Raw genomic sequence first — 14800 nt, 5'->3', positions numbered from 1 at the left:
TTATCCCACACACATACACATAGGTACAGTGTCGCGTCATTCTATCCCGTACGTCACGCAACAGTAGGACGCCGGTCTGTCATCGTTTTTTGCTGCTGAGCACATTCCGTCCCGGTTCGCGTGTAGTGACTTTCCCTGCCGGTGTACACCTGACGTTGCTATGGTTTGCCCCGCCACATGTGGTGCACGTTGAATGGGAAGCTTACATCGACACAACATAGCGGTGGAATGGGTGCAAAAATCACATCGCATCTCCCATGGATGCAGGATGCAACTACAAAAGGATCCATCAACGCTTGCATCAGTTTGAAGGCAGACTGGTGCTGATGTATGATGACGCTTTTTAGTTGGAAGGAAACAGGCCTTTCTTTCGCTCCAAAAAAAAACCCCTCGCCACACACAGTCAGTCAGTCAGTTCATAATCGGGATGAATACATGGACCTTCGTAGTGAACTCGTCGATGTAACAATATTGCCTCGAAACTTGCTCCTCCAGCTCCAGACCATCAACCATTAGACCGGATGACTCCTGCATGCGTGTCTGGGGGTCCCTAACTAGCTGGAAAACTACCGTTAATAGTGCCATGTTCTACTCATGCTGAGCTGAAATGCAAAAAAAAGTAACATCGCCCCAACACACACACACATGCAACTCCTCCGAAGAAGTCGATGATGCGCACGGTAGAGATCATTAACTCCCGGAAAAATATCCCTTCACCATCCACACGGAACAATAATCTACACATCCGACAGACACACATACACACTCGTTATCCGGAAGTGGCCACCTGCTGGTGGAATTGAATCAATAAAATTTTCGTTACTTGTCAAACACAGCACGAAAGTCCTACAGGATACGGGGCTTGGCGAGATTGGCATAAGAAAAACGTAACAGGAAGAAAAGAAAAACACGAAACAGGAAGCTTGTAGCTGAAAGTTCCTTCACCATTGTTCGCTACATCCACGCAAGAACTAGCAGTTCCGTTTGTGTGGAGATTGTGCGGCATGTCCGTGTGTGACAAACCGCCAACCGTACCACGTCCGGTGCAGTCTGAGAGTGGCTGACGTTTGTAAGTGTTTCGCTAGTTTGACATCAAAAGTGGTAAAATAACGAGCCACCAGCCATCGGGCACAGTTTCGTGGATGAAGAGGAGGAGACGCCCTCCATGGGAGCCAGGAATGAGTTTCCATCTGTTGACACATGCACACGGTAGAAGCGATCGAAGGTGGAGCGATCAAATCGGCGAAAGACGATACAGAACTAACAACGCTTGGAACCACCTGCAAATCGTGATAGAGTTCCCTTTATTCGTCCATCCACCGAACCGGATGTGTAATGCTGCGGAGACGGCAGTCACTGTGCGATTGTGATTCATAACGCAGGTGGGAAAACTGTTTCACCGTATGGTTTGTCAATCGCTTCTGCGTGTTATTTTTTCTGTGTTCTGATGTGGTTCGTGTGGTACGGGCTTCTTCTACCGCAGGAAAGCTTCCCCGTGCAAAGAAAACTCACTCCACGATAGCACATGTTTCCCAAGGAAATGTGTCATCTTTGTCGTCGTCGTCGCTCTCCAGTCGTCTGATAACAATAAATATTTGTGTGACAGTTCGAAGGATCGGAATCGAGACGCGCTACATTGGTTGTGGTGGGTTGATGGGAGAAGCTGATAGACGTGGCTGAGAGTGTCTGTGTGCAGCGAGTCCTCCTGGCCAGGAGCTAGATGCTAAACCATGGAAATGGTTTATAAAACACACCCTATGTTACTTTATTTTTCGCCGGAAAGCATGTGCTGCGTGCAGTTTTTCTTTTGTATTCATCGATAGGATCTTTGACGTTCTTCGTTATTCGATTGATTTCAGGAATCTGTTCGTCTTCTGGTCTGTATTGTTGAAACCTTGAATTCAACCTTTATTATTTCCATTGCTACAAGAATTTAAATTCATTAGATTTGAGCTATAAAGTTGAAATAATTGAAAAACACGCTTCAAAGTGTAACAAATGCGAATATTTTGTTTCAACATTCGCAGCTAAAATTGAAAAAAATACGCCTAAATGTATACTAGATGCATTACAAAATGTTACCAAACCGGGTAAGGCGGCGATCTGGGAGCAATCGAACGAGACAAACAAACACGACTCTGTTCGATAGGTGCTCTGTCAGCTGTTCGATGTCTTTATAGACCTGCCATGATGCATTGCAATACGCCTATCTTTTCATCTCGAAAATGAAGCATTTTTATAGTTTAAATGAACATCCATCTGCAGGGGGAAGATTCAACAAATAATTTACTATTCACATCAATAATAACATAAAAATCATTCAAATTTAATATTAAAAAATGGAAACAAACGTCTATGCCAAAATACATACAGGTATTTTATACATTTCAAACCTATTTTTTATGTTTTAATTGATTGTGAAGCATTACAATTACAAAATAGCCGGTCTCATGGTACAGTCGTCAACTCGCACGACTTAACAACATGCCCGTCATGGGTTCAAGCCCCAACTAGACAGTTCCGCCATACGTGGGACTGACTATCCTGCTATGGGGGGGGGGGGGGTGGGGTAATCCAAAAGTCACTGAAATACCACACAAGTGGCACAGGCAGGCCTTACAACGGCTGTTGAGCCAAAAGAAGAAGAAGAAGCATTACAATAATTATTGATAGTTATTTTAAATATTTTGCACGCAATTTTAAGAAGAAAAAGAGACAAACTACGTATACAAACTTGAAAATGTCCCGTATTGATTTCTATCTACTGTAGCTGTGAAGCGTTTGACTGCCAAGGTACTCACAGCACAGGTGGGTATCGAACATCACAGACAGAATCAACTGAAATGTTTGACTCGACAATTCTCTTGTTTGTTTGTTTGTGTCTGACAGTGCACATCCATATGATTATATGGGTGATAAATATAAATTTATTTTGTATGTTTTTCGGGGGTGTACCACTTCAATTTTTGATTTCCATTAAGACCAACTAACAGTTTTACAAAATGATTTGCAATTGCCTTCTAAGCATTAATATGTTCTACTCAATACATTGGTAGGGCGTTTGAATCTGCAGATGTTTTTTTTTTATCTTAATATGTAATCTATTCTAGCTTACCTTACATTAGATTTATCATGCCTGGACGAGGCTATTTATTAAAGGAAAAGTCGAGACCGAATAGCGATTGTACAGTTTTTCCGACTGTTTTTGGATTTCTTCTTTGAAGCGAAGAACACTAGCAATGGTGTATAAATCTGCATTCCTTGTGAAGCGGCTTGTGTCAGTTATCATACGTAACAATTTGTTAAGTATGATTTGTAGCCTACAGAGGTGAGTTTCCGCACATGTACTCCATACTGGGGCTGCATATGTTGCAACTGGTAGGATTATCTGTTTATAAACTGCCAATTTATTTAATTGCGATAAACGAGACCTACGACTGATCAGTGGATAAAGGCATTTCAAAAGAAGATGTCCTCTTTCTAGGATGGATTCGACATGTCCCATTATATGGGTTTGTTCGTGTCGGATGTCGTGTGCGAATGGTGCCAGAGCGCAGCCTAACTTGCTGTATTTAACGGATTTCTTCGAAAATATTACTCAAACTGTAGAAGTAACTGGTTGTTTATTCTCAATACGACTCTGTTGTTTGCAATACACAATCAGGCAGTTACCCTCCAACGATTGTATGCACTGAATATAGCCACCTCTTTCGAAAGGTAAATTAATATTCAAACAAATCCGCCTCTATTTAAGCAGCAACAACAGCAGCTAAAGCAGATTTGTTCAACATAAACAGCACTTCACTAGCAAGAAACTCGTTGCCTTTTTATTTAGCCCTGCCCAAGTCACCCCTTCCTCGCGCGGCAAAGACAAAAAAAGGGTAAACACAACAATGAAAGTGTTACAACAAAGTGGCGGCACTATTTTGCCGCCCTCGCTTTGCCGCCCCGGGGGCCGAAAGTACTCATCCTTTACACTTCTCACCTCGCGCTAGCTACGGTGTAGCCGCACGGCGTACGGCTACGACGACGTACGCCTCGCAGTTGGAAATGAATTGCAACATCCTTCTGGCCAGCTGAGCATCGGGGTCCCCCCCACGCTCCATCAAAATAGCAAGCACCGAAAACAGACAAACGAAACGGAGCGAGCGAGCGAACTGCTGGCAGGAAACCGTACCGTAAGTACAATATTTCTCGAAATTAATCATAAACTAAGCTTCATTAATCCTGGCCGGAGCATTACGGTCGCCGCAGGCGGTAAAGTGCTTCCCACTTCTCTGCTTCCCTCCTCCCCCTTCTTTGCACTCTACTCGGTTGGAAGGTAATTTTTAGCTTTCGGAAGAAAGCGTTCGACAAGACACGCGGACTAAAAGGCAAACCAGGGACGATGGGTAAGGGCTTAGGGCCGGTGTGTGCATTAAGCATTTGCCGGCTCGCCATTGATTCACTCATTCATTGGACGGTGGCTTTCGACGGTTATAAAAAGGTGTTCGGGATTGGGTTGGTTACCAGGCGAAAACACGCTTGTACCAATGGGCCTGAGGCGTTGACGGGCTGCCTTTGAACGGGGGATTCGAGGCTTGGTTTGGACTTTTGGTCCACATTGGAATAGTAGCAAATAGTGCCAGAAATACCCAGATGACTGTTTTAGCCAAAAAAAGTAAGCATCTTATTGTTACATTCATTTTGTTTTTAAGTTGCATATATTTAGGCGCTTAAAATAGCTTACATAATCAAATCAAGCGAATAAGAGCGCCTAAAACTATGCAATTTTCAAAACAAAAGAAGCTTATCTTACTCTTATAAACCTCTCGTTAAGCATTGTACACAAGCTTGTCCCTTGGGTATTCCCTTGCTGGAAAACTGTAGTGGAAAACTGATTGCTTGTCGGAACGTTCATCCCCTTCCCATAACAACCCCCTGGCCCGATGGTTGCTACCGAGTGTTAACGCCCGCGGGGCAGGACATTCCAAACTGGAGCGCGACCGAGCTGAAAGCGGAACCGGAAGTGCGGAAGACAAAGATGAAAGTGCGCTTGAAGACGCGACTTGCCGTTGGACGTAAAATTGTAAACAATCAACCGTACACGCGTTCCCCTTCCCAACTAGCCAGGATCAGGGGGGTTGCTTCTTTCGCCGCTTTATTAGTGTGACCGTTCGTTTGGCTGGCTGCATTCTTTTCTTACCCGTCATTTTCTAGCCGGCTGCTCGAAGAAAGCTACCCTCACAGTAGAAAAGACAAGGTACGCGTCTTTTATTACGCGAACGCTTTGCTCTCAACAGTACGGAGCGACCGGTACGCGAACCAAATCAATCCTACCGAGCAAACGGTCATGGCGGGAGAAAAATGTGAAAAATCATGCTAAACAATAGCGAGCGATTGTGGATCCCATTTCTTTCCTCTGCCCGTGATGCTGCGCCGCGGTTCCGCGGAAATAAATGAACAAAACAGTGTACATTCTTTTCCAAGTGTCCGTTTTTGGTGTTTGAAGCGTGCGCTTCCTTGTGTGCGCTTTCCCGTTGACAAATTGTCCACCAATTTGCGATGGTGAGCTGCAAACTGTAGGGAGCGATTTTTCAAATTAAACACCACATCACACAGCCACCGTTTAGAGTTCGGCTAGTTCGACTTGTGCTCGCAACGAATCGCACTAAAATATGCAATGAAATGAACGGTTCCTCGAAAGAACCTCATCAATTGGTTGAGCTCAGCTGTCCAGTTTTTGTTCCATTATTTACTGGTGAAGCCTTATTTTTAACATTTCTTTTGCATCTCCAACGCCTTTTTAGTTGTGTTGACTTCTCTTATGCTTCTTTGCATTCCATTTGCCAACTAAACGACATGTAATTTTAAGTTTGTCAGTATACGTTTTTCATCTTTCTTCCTAGAGGTTTTGTTTCTCTCTCTCTTTCGCTGCAACTCTAACGCCGCTCGATAAGAACACGTTTTTGGCACGTCGCTTCTACTGCATCGTTTCTTCTTCTGCCCAACCGTTGCTCTTGCCTTTCAAACTGTGTATTTCGTTTTTACTTTCCCTAACAAACCAAAGAAAACCACTCTTTCCTTCCTTCCCCTCTTCTTCACCATCGTGTCTCGATTGGCCAAGTTTATAATTAACTTTATCGGCGGCGACAGATCGTTCGCTAAACGTTTGTCAGCTCCCACCCCAGCTGTAGGTAGGGAAGCGGGAGCCCCGCACGATGGTGTTCAATTTCGAAGGAAAGGTTCGAATTCTCGCCCGCTTACGGATCGGATGCGTCGAATGGTTTCGGTGTGAACTTTCCCCGCATCCCCCACCCCGGTGGTGCCACCAACACGAAATGTGTGCAAGGGTGTGGCGGAGGGATCGGTAGGTTTGCAACAATTTGACTAAATTGTCATCGATCGACGGACGGCGAGGTTTTTTTTCTGCCTGGTGCCGTGACTAGGATACGAGCGCGCGCGCTCGCATGCTCGTGTGTATGTACAATTTGTTGTACAAGCTTTTTTGTCGAACGAGAGTAGACAGCACCGACGGGAGGAGCCTGCGCTTGAGAATCGAGACGAAGTCAGTGTCACAGACGGGATGCAAATATACTCAGAAGTGCCTTTCTTTTGGCACTATCAGGGGTAGTCAAGTAACTCGTATCGAATAGTGGAAACATAATATTTAGTTAGTTAAAAAAAACTAAAATAATCAGCCATTGGAACAAAGGCTTCAACTTTTTTTGTACCTCAAATACATCCGTGTGCGCTGTATTGAATTTCCACCATATGTCACAATTTGACATAATTTCATCTGTCAAACTCGATACGAAAAAACTATGTTAATTTTAAAAACCCTAAAAACACATTTGTTATGGCAACGATAAAATATTACTTTTTAATTAATATTTTCTGTTCATTGCTCTAAACAATCCTACCTTTCAAGGTTGGAAATCAACTATCCATACACTTGAATGCTCCTATATAGAGGTATATTGGGTGTCAAACCCCTGCCCTAAAGCATTAGAATGTAGGTGGGGCACTTATCGGGATTTGTCGTTAAGTCTGTCACATTTGCTGACCAGAAATAGCCCAGTCAATGTCGATTTAAATTTACAATATTTAAATACAGTCGCACACCACAACAACAACGGCCAACAATACAATTGCAACGTGCAACAGCCGAAAGGTAAATAAAAGCAGCATATGATTGGGAAAGTGCATTAGAGCGACGATTTCGAATATTGTCACTGCTGCAAGGAGAAAACAAATTAAATTCAATCGACTTTGAATGCGACGGTCTCAGGGATTGGCAAGAGCGCCGAACATCGTTGTATCGTAATGGGATGGTTCTATTTTTATACCGTACAAATCAGACGATAGCGCTGGCATGACATGTTTTCGGCAGGCTACACGGGTTGTCGGGCACCGTAATTGGCTCTCTTTGCACGCGTTACCCGCTTTAATGTAAAGCAGCTGGTAATGGGCATTTACAGCCCTGGCTCAGTGGAGTATGTCTTCGTCTATTTTTTGTTCGATTCTTAGAAAATTTGCTTCAACCAGCACGTTTCACGGTGTAAATCATCGTCTTACCCCGTCGCCAAGGTTATCGATGGTACGGCTCTTACCAACGAACATTCCATAAACAAGCATTTCTAGTCGCATTCCTGCTCGGCCACCTGGAAAAACCGTGGCGTACCGTATTCGGCACCGAATCATAAAGCACTCACCACTGTAAGGGGTTTTTTTTTGCTGTGTGCGTGCCATCGGTAAATCCTTAGCACCTTACGGCCACGCGAAACGATAATTCGTTCCGTCAGCCGCTTTCCCTCACCAACAGTGACACAGTTCCGCGTTGGCCACCGTGTGCGGTGACTAGCAGAGCACCTGTTGCGATAAATTTTCATCGAGAGTTCTGCTCTCTCTCTCTCTTCCCACAGCCAGGATTCGCATCCCAATTGCATCGATTTATAGCAAAATGGGACGATCCGGCTGAACGAACGCGAACGGCAAATGGTCTGGCAATGTCTCAAAGCGCTTATTTATGAGCAATTCGCAGATGTCACCCGCTAACTCGATCCACACACATACGGCTCTCGTCGATCATCAATCGAACCAATCACTCAGCGCGGTCGCCGTTGTTGCGCCCCATTTTGAGGTTTGTTAGTTAGCTAGAATTGAGCCCCAAAAGCGAGCCAAAGTCCCCTCGGATGCGGTGAAACGGAAAACCAACCCATTCCAACAAGTGATTCCTTCCGGGTGGAGATGGAACGATGGATGGACCTGGTAGCGACGGTAGCAGCCCACAAATTGAATTTACTAAATTGAATTCAAAACTCGTTGCAGCAGATGCAACAAACGTGTGTAAGAACTCTAAACGCGTGCTCCAACCAACTCACAAACACATAGCAAGAGAGAGTTATAAAGAGAGAGGATGAGAGAACGAGAGACAGTGAAGGGAGCAAACTGAAGGGAAATTCTATGTAAATTTAATTCCTCATCTCAGCGACTTCAACTGCAGCAGGCATGAAAACTCGAACGGGCTGCCATATTGCCTTCTGTTTGCTCTCACACACACACACAAACGTACTCCAAGTAGTACCCACACACAATTGGGCACAAAATTACGGACAAAGCGCCTGGCCGGGGCTCGCCGTGTCGTTCCGGGATTTGTGTCTTCATTTTTCTTGTCCAACGAGCCGATAATTGAATTGCAGCAAAACAATTTGTCTCGGTGTCGTCTGGTTCGCTTCGGGCGCACGGGGATGCACTACCCCCATCCACCGGCAGGAGGTGGACCGGCAAGTGCCACTTCATCAACTGCAGATGCTTGGCGTCTTGGCTGGGGTGTTCCAACGGATGCAAACGACCCTAAAGATCAGCTGCAGTGAGAGCGCAGTGCACGCTTGCTCGGGAAAAGGAGTTCCGTGCTGTTTTGAGGTTCGTCTTCAAGAACGACTTCTCAGACTCGGAACGCATTGATTGTACTTAGGGTGAAACTTGCTTTGAAGAGCTTTTTGTTTTTTAGTTCTTGAAGGAGGTTACTTTTTGATAAACATTTCATTTAGTGTAATTTATTTTAAATGCATTCGTATTCGACATTTTACTGAGCAAAGTTACTCATTATGCCTGCCTTTTGGCTTAATAATCTTGTTATGAATTGCGGATTGCATGCATAAAGGCGCTTTGAATAACTATTTTTTAAACTTATTTTTTCATTCACATATCGGCTCAAAATCTCTATAAAAATAAATAAAAAAAATCATATCAATTGATACTGTGAAAAACATTTTAAATGAAAACTGTTAATTGTTTGCTTGTCCATGTTTTATTATGTTCCGTCAACTCTGCCTGCAAGATACACTCTCTTTCTTGTGCTCATATTATGTAAACAACCCCTGAAACCACTTACAACCAAGGCCAACACATACTCCCCCCGTCGACGCATTCCCCACTGCGGATCATTTCCAGCTGTTTTCGCAAACGCAAGTGCAGGCGTTCGTACGTGACACAGAGTGCGGTTGATCGTTCCTGGCAGGTGTTTTAATTAGCGCTACCCACTGCACGGCCCAGCAACACGCGCCATCGAAGGTCCGAAAAGGGAGTTTTTTTGTCGTTGCTTTCATTGCAAAAAAAAACAGACCCACTCACTCATCAAACTAACATACCGAAATGTGGTGATGTAATGTGTGGAGAGATGTTTTACGATCATTGAGCTGAAAAACACACACACTCACACTCAACCGCCCATCGGCAGCACGCTAGACCGATAGGATTGAGAATAGGTTTATGGGTTTGTTCTTGATGACGATTTATGACGAATGGGAAAACGTGGCACCAAGGGCTAGAACGAACATTACGGAATGAACATTTCCGTCTCACGCGGGAACACATCAATCGAGCGACAAACGCGAACGGTGAACGAGAAATGTGACGAATAGTGTTGGCCGACCACACATTAACAGTAAACTCAAAAAAGGATTATGTTTCGGATTGGCATAAAACGTAGATTTGTCTAGTTATCACCGTGTTATAATATTTATTATTTCATGTTCTGCAACTGTGAATGGATTTGTTTATTTCATTTGACAGTTTGCTAGAATTTTTCATTTATTTTGCCTACGATTATAGTTTTTTTTTCTGACACTAAAATGTACATAAAACTACAATATGTCAATTCCATGAGATGGAAGTAAAACACTAAAATCACACTTGTTTTGTATGAGATGATTTTGTTGTACATTTTCCGGATTTTGTTTTTTTTGTCTATCCGGAAAAAGTATGATATTGAGAAATGTGGTTTTGCTTGCTTTGTTCCTACTATAGTACGTTAATGTCACTGTGGGTCGTGAATGTGAAATTTTGGATTGTTTGGTATATTTGATTGAATATTTTTCAGAATATGACTTATCATACGCCAAAAGAAAGGATATTTAATTACCCAACTATTAAGTAAAACATACTGAAATAATTAATTAAATGCATTTCCTTATCATTCCCCAATGACCATTATTTTTCCACCACGAACAAAGCGGGGAGTCACAATGAAATGCATTTAATTTATTAATTATTTTTTTCTTTATTGTCTAGATAGTTGGAGAATTAAATGTCCTTTCTATTGGTGTACGATAAGCTATATTCTGATGTACATTTATTGAAATATAGCAGAAAAACCTTAAATTTCACGTTTAATTGCTAAAATTTTAGAGAATATTACAACATCAAAACAAAATAACATCACATCTGTATCGTAAAACTGATTGACATTCTTTAGTCTTGAAAATGTATCATGCAGTAATATTGTACTTTGAAATTAGAAGTAAATTACCAGAAAAATAACCTTATAATACTTTTTGTAAAGAGACAAGGCAACTTAAAATAAACTGCAAAACAATCAAACAAACTACTTTACAGAGCTACTTATAGTTTTTTGGTTGTTTTCCTAAATTTTCGTTTTCCTGATTCTTTGGTAGTTGCTCGTACATTTTTGAAACACTCCCTCGATTTCATTACAGGGTTCTTCTAGTCACTTTCGAATGCAAATGTTGCTTTGTTCATCGCGTGCAAGAAGTTATTCCACTTTACTCTGGTTTTCGTGATTTATATAATTATTATAATAATTTTTAATATCTTCAGCATGATTTCCAACACCCAAACTGTTAACGGGCGATGTGATCCGTCTTCAGACCTCGGTGAAAAAACGCCCGTTGAAGTGTTGAAAATCGTGCTGTAGAAATTAAAAATTACAGGGTTTTCAAGTCACTTTCGAATGTAAACATTGTTATTCATCGCGTGCAACATGTTAATCCACATCAATCTTTTATTTAATTTCTATAATAAATTTCAATAACAAATTTTTAATTTCTTCAGCATGATTTTCAACACGACTCAAGCAGGATTGAGTCTGACAGTTTTTTGTTATGTGTTGAAAATCATGTGTTGCAACTGAAATTTAATTTTGATGCAAATACACCATTTGACAGCTGATGAAAAACATCTTGGCTGCGGTGAATAATTAAATGCACATTAGAAAGTGACTTTCAAAAACTTGTATTATGATGGAATTGAAATGTTAGATGGATATGGAATAACAGATTGCACGCGGTGAATACCAATGTTTACATTCAAAAGACACTGGGATCGCAAGACAAAATCATACAGTTTCTGAAAGCCACAAAAAACTCTATAAGAAACCCTGTAAAAGTTCAACAATGAACTGGATTCATAACTGGCTACACGATTGAAATTAGGAAGCTATTTATTTGATTGTGAATTTTTTTAATATTTTTGATTGCTTTTTGAGAACTTCTTCCATGTTTGTGTCGGTGTTTTATGGTTGTACTAACATAATTTGTACCTAGCAACTGGTATTTGCTTCCTCATTTTCAACACTGATCTTAATCTACACCTTTGAACGTATCTTCAACCACACAAACCCAATCGAACATCTACTTTGCTTATGGCAAATTTTGTGCCCACGGTGCACAACCCTCATCACGCCACAAAACTGCAACTATCATCGATTCCACGCCGAAATACACATTATGCTGGCCGATTTTTAGGCTGTTTGTTGTCCGGGAACAGCAGCACCACGACCGCCACCACCATTGCTCTAGCCTCGCTGCTGCACCACATTCGCCCGGTTTGGTTTGGTGCCACATTTCGTTTCGTCAGCGGTTCGGTGCGTCGGTGTCGGCGCTGCTCAAATACCGGCTGTGTCAATAGGAGGCTATGTCGTCCACCCCGATGCGACGCGAGCTCTCGCGGCCCGGGGTTTGAAAACCGTTGCTGTTTTGAAATGCGCTGCCCCGTGCACACGATTCCGCCCCAGAGCCGAGCCGGTCGACGTCGCCGGCCTGATAATGCTGATAATTGTACCTTTTGCGCGGGCTCTCAAGCAGCGCGCTACAAAACAGCGCACCCTAACACCGTGGTGTACGTGGTGTGTGTTTGTGTTTACTCATCGGCTTTACTGCGGCCTCGCGAGCACCAGATAAGATAAGACACTCTTGGTGCAGGGTTCGTCGGGGTTGGAACGTGTGTGTATGTGTGTGGTTTTGTTGAAAGGAAGAGATGAGTTTTACGACAAATAAAAAGAAAAAATAAAGACTGTTCGAGAAGAGCAGCATCTAGTTCGAAGGCATAGTGGGGCGCCGCGTGTATGATGAACGCATGGCACGTGTTTGTGCCTTTTCGTCGGTTCCGTAGAGGGTTCGTTTCGTCGCATCATAAAATCTAGAAAATGCACGAAAATTAAATGCACCATTTTGGGGAGGGGGGTGAGAGCCCGGAGGGACGAATAGGAATTCTATGTTTGGACGTTTGGTCGGCGCGTATGCGCTTCCTAGATTCTGTACCATCAGCAAAACAGTGCGACAAATAGAGCGCAAACATACACGTACATACATACAGGAATACATACAAGAGAGCAAACACACAACACACAGCGGGCAAGCGCTAGACAGCAGGCAGACCACAACAATCAGCGGTGTATATATGAGTTGCGAGATGATGGCAGGACGGGCAGGCAGGCAGCAGGTCCGCATGATTTAAAAATAATTGCAAATTGAGCTGAAATTCTAAGGAAACAAGACGAAACAACGCGCACGGCGAGTGCCACGCACGAACGCACGGATAAATCGAGAGCAGAGCGAACGCGATAGCAGCGAACCGCGTGCAAGCAAATGGGAAGAACGGATAGAACACACCAAGTATTTAGGTACAGCACCAGGAATGCACCTACCTAATGATCATAATACGGATGCTACTACATACACACCAGGCGCACGCACACACAAAGAAAACGTCACAGACAACAGAGATCGTAACAGACGACAATGACAAATACAGCATAGAGAGAAATAGGTAGAGTTCCGTGAAAATCAATGAAACCGAAACGAAGGTATGTTAAAATTAGGCAGGAAAATTCCTTCACTTACCACTTTCAGATAAATGTTAATGTCCGAATGATGTCCAAGCAGAGTGGGTTTATGGACGGGACCGGACGCAACTACCGACAGAGACAGGACAGTAGGGTTGTTTTTACAACATAAATCGATTCAAAACTACAGAGCAACACATAAGCCACATGTGTATTTTTCTTGGTACAGGAAAAGTGATGAAAGCATAGCACACACACACTATCGTGACATTGATGGAGAGCTGTTTCGATGAAACAATCACACGATCGTTATTTGTTTAAACGATCTCCTATTATCAAGGTTAACGAACGTTACGAAGGGAACAGGGCTACTTGGACTACAACACGTTGCGAGCGAGCATAAACATTGAGCACACATACAGTTAAACACACATACATACAAACAAACACAAACACACATATACATAGACACATTAACAACAAGATCAATGCCAATGCGGGGGTAGCGCAATGAAACATTTAGTGTAGCAAACACAACATTTTTCTTTACTACACCAGCGGGTGCACAGTGAGTGAGACGTTTTTAATTTGCTCTACACGCGACAGCATTTAGTAAACACACGTACGTAAGCACAGATACACAAACACACACACACACGGATAGTAGGGTTTTTTTCTTGCTGGTGTTGAGGTAATGATATTGCAGGGTTTTCCCCCCTACTAATGCCGACAGTAAAGAAGCCGGTTGATATGCGCTTTGTGGCAGGTTGCAGGTGTGAATTACAATAATCTGGTTTCTGTTCACACTTCCCAAGCGCACCGTGTGGACCACCACGTTGCCGTAGAAATCCCAACCGGGTGCATCGCCCACCCTTGCTCACCAGAAACTCTTCTTAATCGTTTACAAACTAGCTCGATGAAAGTGAAAGATCTCTTTTCTACTCGAACAAACACTCAGCCTACGCCTACGATGGGAACAATCGATCTTACGTTGGCGTGAAGCGTGATCGGCGAAAGAATGTACGGAAGTATTTGCGACCCTTTGCACAGAACACAGGAACAGCAAGCGAGAGTATATGTGCGCGCGCGCACACCCTGAGTGGAAAGCGCCAACGTGAGAACTGATGAGACGATCGTCTCCGTCGCTGTTCGGGTTCGTCGTTCACAGCCGGCGCGAAGACCGTCCCGGCTGTTGGTGGTGGTGGTGGTGTGATAATCGTTGCTGTACGAAGAAGATGACACCCCACAGGCCATGAGGGTTTGGTCGCCGATCTTCCGTAGGCCCGTAGGACCGAGGGGTGAGAGTGCGAAAACACAAGTTCCGCGCTGTGACAGACATCCTGTTTCCGCTTAAAGGGGCCTCACCCACGCTCAGAAAGAATGTGAAAGCAAGGGTTTGTGGTCGTTTTGTGGTGTGTTTTCTTTGCACTGTTTCCCGCGTGACACGTGCTTGAA

General features: G+C 43.4%; 1 protein-coding gene across 7 annotated transcripts in view; it reads right to left on the bottom strand.

Annotated features, from left to right (window-relative positions):
• The window catches only part of LOC121597432 (CUGBP Elav-like family member 2), a 284267-nt gene extending 269806 nt beyond the window's left edge, over nucleotides 1–14461 (bottom strand). For 2 of the 7 annotated variants that reach the window (XM_041923184.1, XM_041923183.1), the window contains exon 1: nucleotides 13404–14461. The gene's annotated coding sequence lies outside the window, so the exon portion shown is untranslated. The remainder of the gene's footprint in view (nucleotides 1–13403) is intronic. The other 5 variants (XM_041923178.1, XM_041923181.1, XM_041923171.1 and 2 more) reach the window with 4 other exon arrangements.
• Nucleotides 14462–14800: the final 339 nt, after the last annotated feature.

This window comes from Anopheles merus, chromosome 3R (assembly GCF_017562075.2).
Source record: "Anopheles merus strain MAF chromosome 3R, AmerM5.1, whole genome shotgun sequence".
NCBI lineage: Eukaryota > Metazoa > Arthropoda > Insecta > Diptera > Culicidae > Anopheles > Anopheles merus.
The sequence above is the reverse complement of the archived record's forward strand: the minus strand, read 5'-3'. Positions and strand labels throughout refer to the sequence as shown.